The sequence below is a fragment of the Pelmatolapia mariae genome, linkage group LG10_11 (genome assembly GCF_036321145.2).
Source record: "Pelmatolapia mariae isolate MD_Pm_ZW linkage group LG10_11, Pm_UMD_F_2, whole genome shotgun sequence".
Lineage (NCBI taxonomy): Eukaryota > Metazoa > Chordata > Actinopteri > Cichliformes > Cichlidae > Pelmatolapia > Pelmatolapia mariae.
In genome coordinates, this window is record NC_086236.1 from 69,591,407 (window position 1) to 69,607,577 (window position 16,171).

Here is a 16,171-nt window from a genome sequence, read left to right on the forward strand (position 1 = left end):
GTGTCACTTTACTCATTTCATGTGTATGTGCATCTGTTTTTGATTTGGTTGTCTTTGTGTCTGTTTATTCTTCTGCCTGTGTCAGTTTCTGTTTGACAACAGAGCTGTCATTTTATCAATTTAAAGAAAATGGTTTCAATATGTTAGTTTCGATCAGATGTTTTTTTTTTTTTTTTTTTTGCAAAATATTTGATTTAATGTAGAAGGTGTAAAAGTGAAGAAAACACATCTATTCCATGATTTCCATCATTTTCTAATGGATTCACTTGTTGAATTATGTTTATTGCAGTCTCATTTATGTTGATGTCAATATCTGGAATATTGACTTTGTTTGAAGTTCTGGTAATGGCCCTTCTTCATCAACGCCATAATAGTTATCAACATGAAAAATGTCATTTATAAACGACAGTACTCCCACATTGTTTGTGACACCTGTATGCCACAGCTGAAGAGGGGTCTGTCTTCCTTGTGTAGAGAGACCATGGTTGTTCCACTGATTGACAAATTCTGTTAATGCTCTTTCAATCCTTGGCAAATAAACATAATGCAGACAAAAAAGATGTAGCTCATTCAGTGAATCCAACATACCCTGTTCTTCCATAAAGTTAAAGATATTTATAAAGTGTCTTGATACAACTCTGAGTTCTGCCCACAGTCTTTCAATTCTTTGGTTATGTACTGAAACACCTGTAATAACACTGCCTACTCCTCTTCTCTGTAACATAAAACGAGCAACCTGTATATTTTCCATACCATGATCACACCTGACCCTTAAGGGCAAATCAAAGTTTTGTATTCCTTCCAAAAATAATGACAAGACACTTGAGGCTCTGTTATTGGATAAGCAACGTAAGTATATGATAGTTCGGCTGAAGCCATCAACACAGCCATGCAGGACCAAGCGCCATCTAATCAACTTGTGGTTGCCATCAAATATATGTATACTTCCAGCGCCCCCCCCCCGTGTGCGGCAGCCTGTTACAGCAGCTCTGCTCATTCTGAGTTTATTTCTTTCTTATCTTTTTCTTCTCGTAATTTTTTATAACTAACGTATTAGTAATTAGACTCTGCAACCATGTTCTACCGTTTTGTGCTAGTTCTGGTCGTTTTTCTTAGTTTTTTTTCTACTTTTTTCACCCGTGTCTGGGGACCCAGAGCAGGGATCCTTTGTTTACAGTAGGGATCAGCTGTTAGCGCTGCGTCCAGCAGCGGTACTGCCGGCGGACAGACCTGACATTCCCAGGAGGAAAAGACGGGGGTGTCGTGCTGGGAAGGAGCGCCGTCGCCCGAGAAGGAGACGTTATCGACCATCTCTTCCTTCTGTAATTATTGGAAATGTACGATCTTTGCACAATAAATTGGATGAGCTCACGTCGCTAACCTGGTCACAGAGGGAGTACCGGCAATGTAGCATCATGATGCTAACGGAGTCGTGGCTAACACCGCTAACTCCGGACACGAGCGTGGCACTACCGGGATTCCAGCTGCTGCGAGCGGACAGGACGAGAGAGAGCGGTAAGAGGAAAGGAGGGGGACTGGCAGTGTTTGTGAATGACAGATGGTGTAACCCTGGGCACATCACTGTGAAAGAACAACTCTGCAGCAGAGACATTGAGCTGTTAGCCGTTAGCATGCGTCCGTACTACCTGCCCCGGGAATTCTCGCATGTTATCGCGATAACAGCATATGTCCCCCCCTCGGCCAACGCGGATGCAGCCTGTGACACTCTCCACTCAGTGGTCAGCAGACTGCAAACACAATCTCCGAGAGCCCTCCTCATAATATCAGGGGACTTTAATCATGCCTCACTGGACTCCACACTGCCCACCTTCACCCAGTATGTGACCTGCCCAACCAGAGACAATAAAACACTGGACTTACTGTATGCCAATGCTGAAGAGGCATACAGTTCATCACCTCTCCCTCCCCTGGGCAGATCTGATCACAACTTGGTGCACCTTGTCCCTGTGTATGAGCCCTTAGTGCGCAGGGAGCCACCAGCCACCCGCACAGTGCAGAGATGGTCGCAGGAGAGCGAGGAGGCTCTTAAGGATTGTTTTGAGTCGACTGTGTGGGAGGTGATCTGTGACGACCACGGAGAGGACATCGACAGCCTTACTACATGCATTACGGACTATATTAATTTCTGTGTGGATAACACCGTACCTACCAGGACTGTACGGTGTTTCTCCAACAACAAACCTTGGATTACCCCAGAAATTAAAGCCGTCCTCAAGCAGAAGAGGAGGGCCTTCAAATCCAAAGACAAAGAGGAGTTGAAAAGGGTGCAGAGAGAGTTGAGGGGACTGATAAGGAATGGGAAGGATAGCTACAGGCAGAAGATGGAGAACCAGCTTCAGCAAAACAACGTTGGTGAAGTCTGGAGAGGCCTCAGAACCATCTCAGGCCACAAACATCAGAACTCTCTGCCTGGGAGGGATGTGAGGTGGGCAAATGAACTGAATCATTTTTTTAACAGATTTGATTCAGCCATGAGGCAGTCTCCAACATCGGCTGCAGACTCACCCACCCCCACTGCTGCTGTTCCACCTCTGACACCTCAGACACTTCACACCTCCTCTATTCACCCTGCTCACTCCTCCCCACCCCCAACAACAGCATCCAATACACACTCAGCACAAGGTTCCAGCCTGTCTCTCTCAACCACCCAGGTTAGGAGGGAACTGAGGAGGGTTAAAGCCAAGAAGGCAGCGGGCCCAGATGGCATCAGCTCAAGGGTCGTCAGGTCCTGCGCGGACCAACTGTGTGGTGTGATGGAGCACCTCTTCAACCTGAGCCTGAGGCTGGGAAGAGTCCCACAGCTCTGGAAAACCTCCTGTGTTGTTCCAGTGCCAAAGACTTCACGCCCCAAGGACCTCAACAGCTACAGGCCGGTGGCTCTGACATCCCACCTGATGAAGACCCTGGAGCGGCTGGTCCTGGCTCAGCTTCGGCGCCTTGTGAGCTCATCACTGGACCCACTTCAGTTTGCCTACCAGCCTGGCATTGGAGCGGATGATGCCGTCATTCACCTCCTACATCGTTCCCTCGCTCACCTGGAGACCGCTGGAAGCACTGTGAGAATCATGTTCTTTGATTTCTCCAGTGCCTTCAACACTATTCTTCCCTCGGTTCTGAAGGACAAGCTGGAGAACTCTGGAGTGGACCATCACCTCACTACCTGGATTTTGGACTACCTCACCGACCGACCACAGTATGTGAGGACTCAGGGCTGTGTGTCGGACAGGGTCGTCTGCAGTACGGGGGCCCCACAGGGAACGGTTCTGGCTCCGTTCCTCTTCACCATCTACACTGCAGACTTCTCCCACAACTCCACCCAGTGCTTCCTGCAGAAGTTCTCTGATGACTCTGCAATAGTCGGCCTCATCACTGATGGGGACGACAAGGAGTACAGAGGACTGACTCAGGACTTTGTGGACTGGTGCCAGCTGAACTACCTCCAGATCAATGCCAGTAAAACAAAGGAGCTGGTGGTAGACTTCCGCAGGCACAAACATCCTCCACTGCAACCACTGAACATCCAAGGTATGGACATCGAGGCTGTGGACAGCTACAGGTACCTTGGTGTTCATCTGAACAGCAAACTGGACTGGACTCATAACTCAGACGCCCTCTACAGGAAAGGGCAGAGCAGGCTGTACCTGCTGCGGAGACTCAGGTCGTTTGGAGTGGAGGGCCCACTCCTGAAGACCTTCTATGACTCTGTGGTGGCCTCAGCCATCTTTTATGGTGTGGTCTGCTGGGGTGGCAGCATCTCTGCTGGGGACAGGAAGAGACTGAACAGGCTGATCCGCAGGGCCAGCTCTGTTCTAGGATGCCCTCTGGACCCAGTGGAGGTGGTGAGTGACAGGAGAATGGTGGCTAAGCTGTCATCCCTGATGGACAACATCTCCCACCCCATGCAGGAGACTCTGACAGCACTGAGCAGCTCCTTCAGTGGCAGGCTGCGGCACCCACGGTGTGGGACGGAGAGATTTCGCAGGTCTTTCCTCCCCACTGCTGTCAGACTCCACAACAAAGACTTTAACTGATCAAACACACACATCCACAAATATGCAATAACACTAATGTGCAATAATCTTTTCTGGCATCGTTGTATTTTTACTGAGTTGTATATAACATTTGTATTCTATTTTTATCTTATTGTATATTTTATTCTATTTTATTCTACTGTATATAGTATTTTATTTTATTCTGTACAGTTGTGTACTGTATTTATTCTTATTTTATTTTATTCTAATTTTTGCTTCATAACTTTTGCACTGTCCACTTCCTGCTGTGACAAAACAAATTTCCCACGTGTGGGACTAATAAAGGTTATCTTATCTTATCTTATCTTAAAATGCCTGTTGAGAGATCAGAAAGCATTACTACAGTTCGACATGTTTGTTCATATTATTTAGTAGTGAATTCCTGACCCTGTACTTAAACAAAAACTAGAGGTTTCATTTTGTACATTTACTTCAACAACACCACAACTCTCACACACACACACACATACACACAGTGGCATAAAATGTCTTTTTCCACACTACGTTTACCTGGCACAATCGATGTTAGAGATTAAAATTGTGATGTGAAATAAAGGATTAAACAACTCAACAGTATATACTTTAGACGACATCTAAATTGATGTACTATGAATCCCCTAAATATTTAAAAAAAAATTTATTATTATTACCTTATGCTGATCATATAGATTAACTTCAGTAATGTTTTGAATGAAGGACCTTTAATTTTGATGTATTGTGTTAATACTTTAAAACACAAGGCCTGACCATTTATTTCAAACCAGTGAACTTACCATAAGTGGTTGGGGGGCCTGAACACTATAGATCCTTCGCCTTATCGCATGACGACGTCTAAATGCACGTCCAATAGGATCCACTTCCTGTAGACTTTGTCTGACCCTCCAACGTTGAACTCTTAAGCCACGAGATCTCAGACTTCCAAGAATGTATACTTCCCCTGCATTTGGAGTGTTCTGTAGGATATCCGTCACAAGGCCATTCAGTTCTTGATTTGAAATATCCACATAGCTTAATGGCTCAACTCCCAAAGTTTGTCTGTCACAGGGTTCTTCGACTTATTCCAAAGCATGATGCAATTCTCTGCCATGTCATACCAATGGAAACAAAGTGAGAAATCTGTTCAGCAGATATAGTGTATCGTGGCCGACCTGGATGACCACTCAAGGTGGTTGGGGGTAACAATCTGTGGGTCACATAAGCAGATCTCTGTCTAGCATCATATTCATGTAGCAAGCTGCAAAAGCATCTATACAAGGATCCTAGTAGGTTGGTGGCAACCCTATTATTGGGATCATATCGAGATACAGCAGCAAGAAATTCTGATAGAGTTCGTGTATGATCATCTAGCTCTCTATAAAGCCGCTCTTGTCTGATATTGTCCGAATTTTCGTTTTGGAGCGCCTCAATATATTGCAGAGCACAAGTAAAAAATCTTTCAACATCTTCTTCATTGGTTCTCACCTCAAACAACAAAGAATGTATGTAAAAAATGACAAGGATCCGATGTAATTTCATTGTAGATGAGGTACTGTCAGACACAGTCTTTCCAGATTATACGGGCAGCTAGCATATCCAGGATGCCCCAACTTGTTTCAATAGGCTGCTATCCTACAACAATGTTGGATAGTCACTGATGAAGGTAAAAGATTTTTCAATTATACCTCTAACAGACTGTTGTAGACGTCACCGCGGTGTTAGCTGTGCATTAATGTGTTATTTGTTTTTCCTCACCTTCCTGTGCAGCTAAAATACCTTCTTGTTCAATTGAAATCTTCTTGGTTTTCAGTAGTGTGTGTGAGAGCATTTCAGTAGTGTGTGTGAGAGCGTTTCAGTAGTGTGTGTGAGAGCGTTTCAATAGTGTGTGTGAGAGCGTTTCAGTAGTGTGTGTGAGAGCGTTTCAATAGTGTGTGTGAGAGCGTTTCAATAGTGTGTGTGAGAGCGTTTCAGTAGTGTGTGTGAGAGCGTTTCAGTAGTGTGTGTGAGAGCGTTTCAATAGTGTGTGTGAGAGCGTTTCAATAGTGTGTGTGAGAGCGTTTCAGTAGTGTGTGTGAGAGCGTTTCAGTAGTGTGTGTGAGAGCGTTTCAGTAGTGTGTGTGAGAGCGTTTCAGTAGTGTGTGTGAGAGCGTTTCAATAGTGTGTGTGAGAGCGTTTCAGTAGTGTGTGTGAGAGCGTTTCAATAGTGTGTGTGAGAGCGTTTCAGTAGTGTGTGTGAGAGCGTTTCAATAGTGTGTGTGAGAGCGTTTCAGTAGTGTGTGTGAGAGCGTTTCAGTAGTGTGTGTGAGAGCGTTTCAGTAGTGTGTGTGAGAGCGTTTCAGTAGTGTGAATGAGAGGTAAAATTTCACTAGTGTGTGTGAGAGTGTTTCAGTAGTGTGTGTGAGAGCGTTTCAGTAGTGTGTGTGAGAGCGTTTCAGTAGTGTGTGTGAGAGCGTTTCAGTAGTGTGTGTGAGAGGTAAAATTTCACTAGTGTGTTTGAGAGTGTTTCAGTAGTGTGTGTGAGAGCGTTTCAGTAGTGTGTGTGAGAGCGTTTCAGTAGTGTGTGTGAGAGCGTTTCAGTAATAATGTCCCTTACTGCACCTCATAGTTATCCCCCAGCGCTGCATATTAGTTTTGTTGTAAAATATTATAATTTTCTTTTTTCTTTTATTCAGATGCGGAGGGCTGACGTGGAGGAGACTGGGTGCGTCTTGGTGGTGGGAGCTTTTGAGTATTACACACCTGTCTTCTTTTAGTTTATTAGTGTGAAAGTGTGCTGCACTTGTGGATTGGTGTGTTTTCTTTTTTTTTTCTTTTCTTTTTTTTTTTGAGTTTGTGCGTGGCATCCCTGCCCCTCGGTTCTGAATACCTTTTTTTTTTTTTTTTAGCATATTTGTACATTGATATTTATGATTGTGCTTTTATATGTTGTTTTAAATAATTATTAATAAATTGTCAAACTGTTTTATCATTGAACCTAATCTCTGTACTGAGTATAGCGAACCTAAGTGCCTTCTTGGTGATTAGTGTTACTTCCAGTATTCTCTGGGTGAAATTCCCAGGGTGGCGTTGCCATAACTAAGGGAGGATTCAGGGTCACCTGATCCAGGCCTAACTATATGCTTTACCAAAAAGGATCATTTTAAGCTGAATCTTAAAAGTAGAGATAGTGTCTGTCTCCTGAATCCAAACTGGAAGCTGGTTCCACAGAAGAGGAGCCTGAGAACTGAAGGCTCTGCCTCCCATTCTACTTTTAATACTCTAGGAACAACAAGTAAGCCTGCAGTGTGAGAGCGAAGTGCTCTAACGGGGTGATATGGTACTACAAGGTCATTAAGATAAGATGGGCCCTGATTATTTAAGACCTTGTATGTGAGGAGCAGGATTTTGAATTCAATTCTGGATTTAACAGGGAGCCAATGAAGGGAAGCCAAAACAGGAGAAATCTGCTCTCTTTCTAGTCTCTGTCAGGACTCTTGCTGCAGCATTTTGGATTAACTGGATTAACATAACCTGGTCAAAAACGACTCCAAGGTTCCTCACAGTGTTACTGGAGGCCAAGGTAATGCTATCCAGAGTAAGAATCTGGTTAGATACCATATTTCTAAGATTTTCAGGGCCGAGTAATATAACCTCAGTTTCATCTGAATTTAAAGGCAGCAAATCAAGATGTCATCCAGGTCTTTATGTCTTTAAGACATTCCTGCAGTTTAACTAATTGGTGTGTGTTATCTGGCTTCATGGATAGATAGAGCTGGGTGTCATCTGCATAACACTGAATGTATTCTATGCCTTCTGATGATACTGCCTAAGGGAAGCATGTATCATGTAAACAGAACTGGTCCTAGCACTGAACCCTGTGGAACTCCATAGTTGACCTTAGTGCGTGAAGAGGACTCTCCATTTACATGCACAAATTGGAGTCTATTAGATAGATATGATACAAACCACTGCAGCACAGTACCTGTAATACCTACAGCATGTTCTAATCGCTCTAATAGGATATTATGGTCAACAGTATCGAACGCTGCACTGAGGTCTAGCAGGACAAGCACAGAGATGAGTCCACTGTCAGAGGCCATAAGAAGATCATTTGTAACCTTCACTAAAGCTGTTTCTGTGCTGTGATGAGCTCTGAAACCTGACTGAAACTCTTCAAATAAGCCATTCCTCTGCAGATTATTCAGCTGTTTAAAAACTACTCTTTCAAGGATTTTTGAGAGGAAAGGAAGGTTAGAGATTGGCTTTTAATTATAAAAAGCTAAGACCACTGGGTCTAGAGATGACTTTTTAAGTAACGGTTTAACTACAACCAGCTTGAAGGCCTACATAGCCAATTATTAGAGATAGGTTGATCATATTTAAGAGTGAAGCATTAATTTATGGCAGGACTTCTCTGAGCAGTCTTGTAGGAGGACACATTGATGGTTTGGAGGAAGTAAATACTGAAGTTAACTCAGAAAGATCAATTGGAGAAAAAGAGTCTAAATGAATATCAATGGTACTGAAAGTAGCTGTAGATAATGTTACATCTGTGAGATGATTATGAGTAATTTTAGCAGGGATGTATAAGATTTAACTATATTTGCAAAATGTGTATAGCCTAGTAATGGTTTTAGTTAAAATACCTCGGTTAAATTACCAGCAAAGGAGTGAAACATGTATATTTTAAAATCTTTTCAATCTCATTGTATTTTTTTTGTTTGTTTGTTTTGTTTTTTTTAAACAATATTTTTATTGCTTTTTGCAACAGCATACAAAGGTTTCTTTTCCCAGTAATATGCTGCAGTAATAGGAACCCTTTCCCCCGCCCTCACCTCCCACCCTGCTCTCTTCCAAACCTACAACAAATTAAAAAAAAAAAAAACACATAAAATATGTATACATTCGTACAATATCTCATTGTAATTTTAAATGTATTTAATGTATCCTTGTCTTGTCTCAGCTGGGGTCCTCATTTAGTGTCACAATCCTCAATCGTATAAAAGCACAAACACACTACAATAAGTTTATTGGATTAAATAAGGATAGTTTATTTATTTATTCAACTAAGTTTCAATTTCATAAGTGATAGATGTATATACAGTGGCTATTCTGCATGAAAATATTTGTCTTGTAGCCAATAGACATGTTTATCTCTGCAAGTGACTCTAAAAACTTTTTATTTATTAGCAGATTTTTTTCTTATTTCAAGTAAACTGATTCAGTATTACACTCACCAACGGCCATATGTGAACAAAAGACTGCATCCTTAGCCATCTCACCTGCTCAAGTCGGCCCCCCTGTGAATATCACCCTGATGTTTCATCCAAGAGTAAATTAAAAATAATGATCCAGGAAATAAATTTGAAAATAATCAAATATATTTTTTAGCATTGCTCAATAGGGCCATAAGAAATGGTTTCAGGGAAGGGTGGTTGTCAGTATCAAGAAGCCATTCTTAAGGAAGGGAAGTATACGGAGGAGGTGAGTATAGAAGTAGAACAGTGAGTTTCTACAGCAATCTCTAAAACATGATGGAGGTTCATTTTTTTATTTTTTTTATTGTGGTGTTGGGGATCTTGGGTGTAAGAGCTGTTTGCACTAATAAAGAATAATGCTCATATTTTTAGTTTTACTGTTTCACAAAGGGTTCAAAAGTCAATCAGAAAATCACAAAAAGTATTCAAGCAATTTGGCAGACACAAAGCAAAAGCAGAATTACAAACAAGAATAATCACAAAATAATAATCAAATCATATCAGTTATACAGTTATACTATGTTATTAACCTACTCTGACTTTGTTCTTATCTTTGGTAAGGGTATGAGCACACTTTGGCCACACATGTCCTTATCTCTGTGTCTGTGCTAATGGAAATGATCAAACAGGGAAGCAGGGTGCCTTGCATAAAAAGAACATCACATCAATGAAAATAGTTGTGATAGTGTAATCCTTTGGGGCTGCTTTCCTGCTTTGGTAACTGGATGACTTTTTGTAAAAAAAAAAATTGAAAATCCTAAAGGAGAATGTCTGGCCATTAATTTCTGTCCTGAAGCTTAAGCACATTTGGGTTATAAAACTGAGCAACAATCCAAAGCACACCAAGTGTCTCTAAGTTTCAGTTTTCCTCATTCTCTTGTTTCTTGGGTTGAATCTTCCACTGCAGTTTGAAATCAGTCAATCCTTGACTTGTTAGTTTGGCGACGAGCTGTGTCACAATAGAAAGATAAGTAGCTGGTTTCATCATTTTCTTGAAGCTATATGTCAGTGTATTTAGCCATTGCATTTTTGTTTGTTTTCTTTATTTTTACATTTTTCCAGAAACAAGGATTTTACCTGCTCTAGTATCTGGGCATTAGTTGCAGAGTCAGTTAAGTCAACATCAGTCACAAACTTCATCTTCACTGTCGTCCTCAACTTTGCAACTTAGCAGGAAACATGTAACCAAAAAATAACAAGTTTTGACAAAGTGAGAAAAAGGAGTTATTGTTAGTCAGGATAAGTTTTGTTGTTTGTTTGTTTGTTGTTTTGTGTGTTTGTTATTGAACATTTACCTTGATGGCAAATGAAAACGTAATTTGTCGTACATATGTCGTCATTCCACACGTGGAGGCTATTCTCCACCACACAACGCTGGTTACCTTGATAGTTGTCTGGGCTGGAACTTCGCCAGTTTTTAAAGGAGCTCTGACTCTTGTCAGACCAGGTCCATGGCACTCGGTACAGACCGATCCAAATGGCAACACTGCTTGGTTTTACTGAATTGACCTCAGCGTTCTCTTCACTGTTTTCGATCACTGCCAAGTCCATGCTGTGTTTTATGCAGTATTCTCGAGCAGAGGTCCATGTTTTTGTAGTAGAGATGTACATGTAGTTTTTCTTGTTTTGCTCTGTAACTGCAGCAGATAGAAAATAAACCAGTGAGGACGGAAATATAAAGAGAAAGTGTTTAAGCATTCAAGTAATCATGGCAGATGATAGATGATGCTGAATTTATTATGGATATCAATTGGTTAACATTGTAAATGAAAGAGTACAAATTTTGGATAATCATTTTAATGTTTTCAAATCACTACTCAAACTTTTTGAGCTAAGGGTTTTCTGAAAGAGATGAAAGATATTTTATATAGCAAATCTTCAGTGATGTTTTCTGTGAAATCTACTAGTGAAAAATGCAGGTTAAGTCAGTAGTCAGGTCAGTAGGTGAAACCCATGAATGAAAATATTTTCTTACCATTGTAGCAAACAAAACCTGTGCTTTCGCCACAGTTTTTATCGTACCACTTTCCTCCAAGACCCATTATCACACAAGTTTCATTTCCATGATAATTATCTGGTTCGGTAGAGTACCAGTTGTTGTAAACAGTTTTGCTCGTATCACCAGTTACAGCCCATCTCCAGGAATTGGTGTCATTGCCTAGGGTATTCTGCCAGGATTTGGGATCATCCTGCATTCCAATCCATGCCCAGTCGTAGGAAAAAGTTGAATTTAGCATGTTTATATCATCCATGCTTTCGAAGGTGGCCAGGTCAGTGTACTTCTCTCTGCAGTATTGCTGAGCATCGTTCCAGTTCATTTTTTTGTCAACATAGTAGTACCTACGAGGAGGGAACTTTGAGCAGGAGCAGAGACTAAACCCTAACATTGGTAATAGATAGTATTAAGTTAATTATTTGCATAATACACACAAGAAAAGGCTAAAACAAACATTAAAAACATTGCCCTTATTGTGATTTTTGTAACTACATTGACAGGCTACACAGGGGTACCAGTCTACGAATATAAAAACTGCTAAAGGAGGCCAGTAATGTTGCAGTAATGCCCAAATATTATTAGATCAATATTGAATTCAATATTTGCCATTGAATTTGGGATTTAAGTATCTGCCTCTAGTTTTTGTGATAGAAAACCCTTTTATCTTTAAACATATCCCAACAGCATATTTTACTTTGTTACTGGGGTCATAACCACTTGATTACTTGAAGATGAAACAATAATTCAGGTTTATTTCAACCATGGCATATTTTCCTTTTTAGTCAGAAAGCTTACATTCAATTTTATAATTTAGTAACTCAGCATTGCTCCTGCTGCTCCTGCAGACTTGATTTTGGTCTCTTTTATGAATTCCAGTTCAAATAACAATGGCCAACACTTTAACACTGTGAGGAATATTGAAGTTGTTTTTCACCAATATATGTCCTTCAGTGTGCATATTAAACAAATATATTGGAATGCTTTCTTGAATTTACACAATATCACTTCATCACTTTCAGCTGATCTAAAATGCTGAAGCAAGAGTGACAAAGAGTAGAAAGAGAGACAATGTTTCCCCCACACTGGCTTAATTGAAAGCACTCCAACAAGCCGCTTTTCTCTGTAGGTAGTTAAGTTAAGTTCTTGTTCATGAAAACTAGTAGGAGTAGGAGTTGAGGCAGTGTCTGCATGGGAGTAGCTCATGTTATGCACAAAGTCAAAGTTATAGCTTTAGATTTTTATTTTAATTTATTTTTTTTTTTATTTTTTTTTGAGGAGTAGAGATCATTTTAGGGGTTCCAAAAATGCCTGGAAAATGAGTTTCAGTATCAAATAATTGTTTCACCTCTTTGTACATCTTCAAGGTTTTAATAAAATAAAACATTTCATAGTACTTGAATATGTCTTATTAAAGCCTCTATTTGTCAACTTTACAATTCAAATCAAACATTTCCATTATGCAAATTTGGGATCTTACCAAAGAAGAGGAGAGTCAGTGTTGGAAAGCAGCCCATTTCTGATTTCACTGGAAAGAGGAAGGAAATAAGTCAACACAAATAAAAGACACTTTGATCTTAGGTGGTCCTGAAATCACTTAAGACCAACAGGTGAATAGTTTAACTACACATTGAATCAATGTGATTTCTCTATATAATTTTGTTGTCACTGATCAGTGTAAGTTTGTATTGTACTGATGAGTTGTTTTTTCAATAAAATGACAGTAAAATAGTGAAAATTTGGAAGTTAGAATTCCCAAATAATGTCTACAAACCAGTCCGCACCCCAGATTTAATCACTTTACAATGGTTATCTTTGTATTTTTAGGAGTTTGACCAAATTATCATTCTTTTTCTTTTTTTGTGTTTGTTTTTAGCCAGTATTAAATTAAAATGCGACAAATAATAATAATAATAATAATACATTTAATTTAAAAGCGCCTTTCAAAACACCCAAGGAGACTGTACAGCAAATAAAAACAAACACAGTTCATTTATTAACATGTAATGTATGCAATAGAATGAGTGCATATCTTTCCATCTGTAATTTCTATGTAAAGAGAAGATTAAAAAACACAATAACAAAATCTAAATGTATTGTAACACTCAAATGGTGAAAATATAAAGGTTTACTTACAAGTTTTTTGAATATTGTTTTAGGCTTGAGATCTGAATGCTCCACATATGAATACAGGCAATGAATTTACCACCTTTTAAATGGTTAGTCTTGGACCTTATTTTCATATGTAAATAATAAGACAAGTCCTCTAGGGGTGGTAACACACATCCAATAAGTCACTGTGACATACGTGACTGGAAGACCAACAGTGATGCTGTGTACTTTCTGACAAAGCTCAGATCATTTACCACGCACAGCAAGATGTTGGAGCGCCTCAGTGAGTGTGTGGTAGCAAATATTAGACACAGTCAAATACTAGACAAATACTACACTACAATACTAGGATTTCAAACCTGATATTGATACCTGGGAAAATACTCAGTACCATTTTCAGTACCATGGGGAAGATTTTGACCCCATCCTGTAACAACAGAAGCAATGACAAAATTATATTTAAAAAGAAGTTAACTAAATATGTGTTTATTTTTTTTAGGTTTTATTTTACATAATTTTATTAGAGTTAGTGAAGGCAATAATATTTTATTTTAAAACCTACTAATTACACCATGGCGCCCCTCAAGGCAGACGTGTTTGCTTGCTCCACTCTCAGATGCCGACTTCCTTTTGCTTGTTGTGTGTTTTTTGTTCTTTTTGCACGGGATAAGTGTTGTGCACTGTTAACATACCTGAGACAGGCACTACTGGACATCACACATTCTTTTGGACTTTACCCTTCCACCGGAGCTTCAAGTCATTGTTCGCCCCGGTAGCCACCACCACCAAAACCACTCCCAGGAAGGCCCCGAAGCACTGAGCCCTAGTGAGTCAGCTGACCCCAGGAGAGCGCTTCGGAGACAGTGACATAAGTGAGGCAAGAGGGGAGGCTCCATGCTTGGCTAAAAGCTCAGGCTAGCTGACCACTGCTTCCCAGCCTCTTATTGGCCAACGTGTGGTCCGAGGAAAACAAAATCGACGAACTTGTTATTTGGCGCTATATACATATATATATATATATATATATATAAAACTGAATTGAACTGAAAATTGAAAGAAAAAAACAGGAGGTAAAGGTCTAGGAGAAAAAGCTCTCCTAGACCTTGTCATTTCTTAAATGCCTGGACTAGGAGTTTAATTATCAAGTTATTGTTTCACCTCTGCACTCCCTGTCAGCTCAGCTTTTAATAAGTAATGTTATGCAGTATTGTAATATCAGTCTTTTAAGTCTGTCTTAATGTATATTTCTTGATCGGTGAATCAGTAAAAAAAACAAAAAATCAGAATTACTTCAAAAAGTGAAGGTCATCTACTTTGTTTTTTCACACAAATACAAAGTTCTTACCAAATGAAACATGAGATTTTTTTTGACATGCTGTTGTTGCAGCAATTTAATGTGCTATTGTTGCTCCTTTGTGAACTTTACAATCCAAATCACACATTTCCATTATGCAAATCTGTGATCTTACCAAAGAAGAGGAGAGTCAGTGTCGGGAAACAGCCCATTTCTGATTTTACTGGAAAGAGGAAGGAAATAGGTCAACACAAATAAAACAAGTAACTCGCTTTTAGGCCTTTGCATCACTGTGCGTTTGTTTCCAGTTTGCTCTGACTGCACTGTAAAACCAAATTAGTTCCAAGAACCTAAAAAAAAAATTATGGAAATTAAAAAATATGTGATAACTGGCAACTAAAACCACATTATTTTACACAGCCAATCACGATATTAAATAAATTATAATCTATGAACGGGTTTGGCCTCCATAGAAAGATTTTATTGTAAAGTGAATACATCTGGGGTGCTGATGGCTTGCAGAAATTATTTGGGAATTAAACCATTTTCTGTCATTTTACTGTCAAAACAAATAATCAGTAACACAACATTAAAACTACAGTACTGAAAAATTAAGTGATTAACACTAATTTGGTACTTTTTCAACTGAAGAAGCTTTTCTCGTCCGAGATGAAAGGTGAAAGGTCTTGAAGAAAGTCAAGTCCAGTCACTTTTCTTTTCAAGCTCCTTAGAATACCATGACCTAGATGATTGAGAACCTACACAGACATATTGGACTAATGTAGTGTTATGGTGTCAGTCACAACCCCCTGTAAGAGTTCTCATTTTTTCACCCTGAGAGGTCAAAGATCTTCTTGGTACAATAGAGACAAATGAAGTATTATCTTTATATTTTTACTGTTGTGTATTTTCATATTAATCTTTTTTTATGTCAGCCATATCATACATGTCAGTTGATTAATACCTTTTTGAACTTGCACTTTACCATACCTGTATTTATAGGTGTTGCTACCCTCTCTAGTTTAGCTTTTTCCAGTATCACACTGTAAAAACTAATATTGTGCCGAATTTACTAAAATTAGTTTTTAACAACTTGTTATTAGCACTTAGTTTATGTAAATTACCAAGACTTTCAATCAATATGAACTGTTAGGTGGCAAAATCAACCCAGCACATTAATTTACAAGCAGGTGACTCTTAGATATATTCTTAACCTCTGCATATATTTTAATTTTAATCATTTGTTCATGTCAAATCTATCCATTCTTTAGCAACATAAGCAAGCTGTTTTTACATTTAACTAACCAACATTTCTGTTTAAATAAATATTAAATAACAGTAGTCTATCTAATAGTATTTCTTTTAAAAAAAAATTGTATTCAGATATAAGTTTTTTTGTGGAAGTCAAAGCCAAGTTTAAGACATTCATAAACCAGATCAGTGGCCTGTTAAATGTTTAAAATCCAGTTTGACTTTATAGTTGAAAATAAAGTAATTTAGCTTGTCC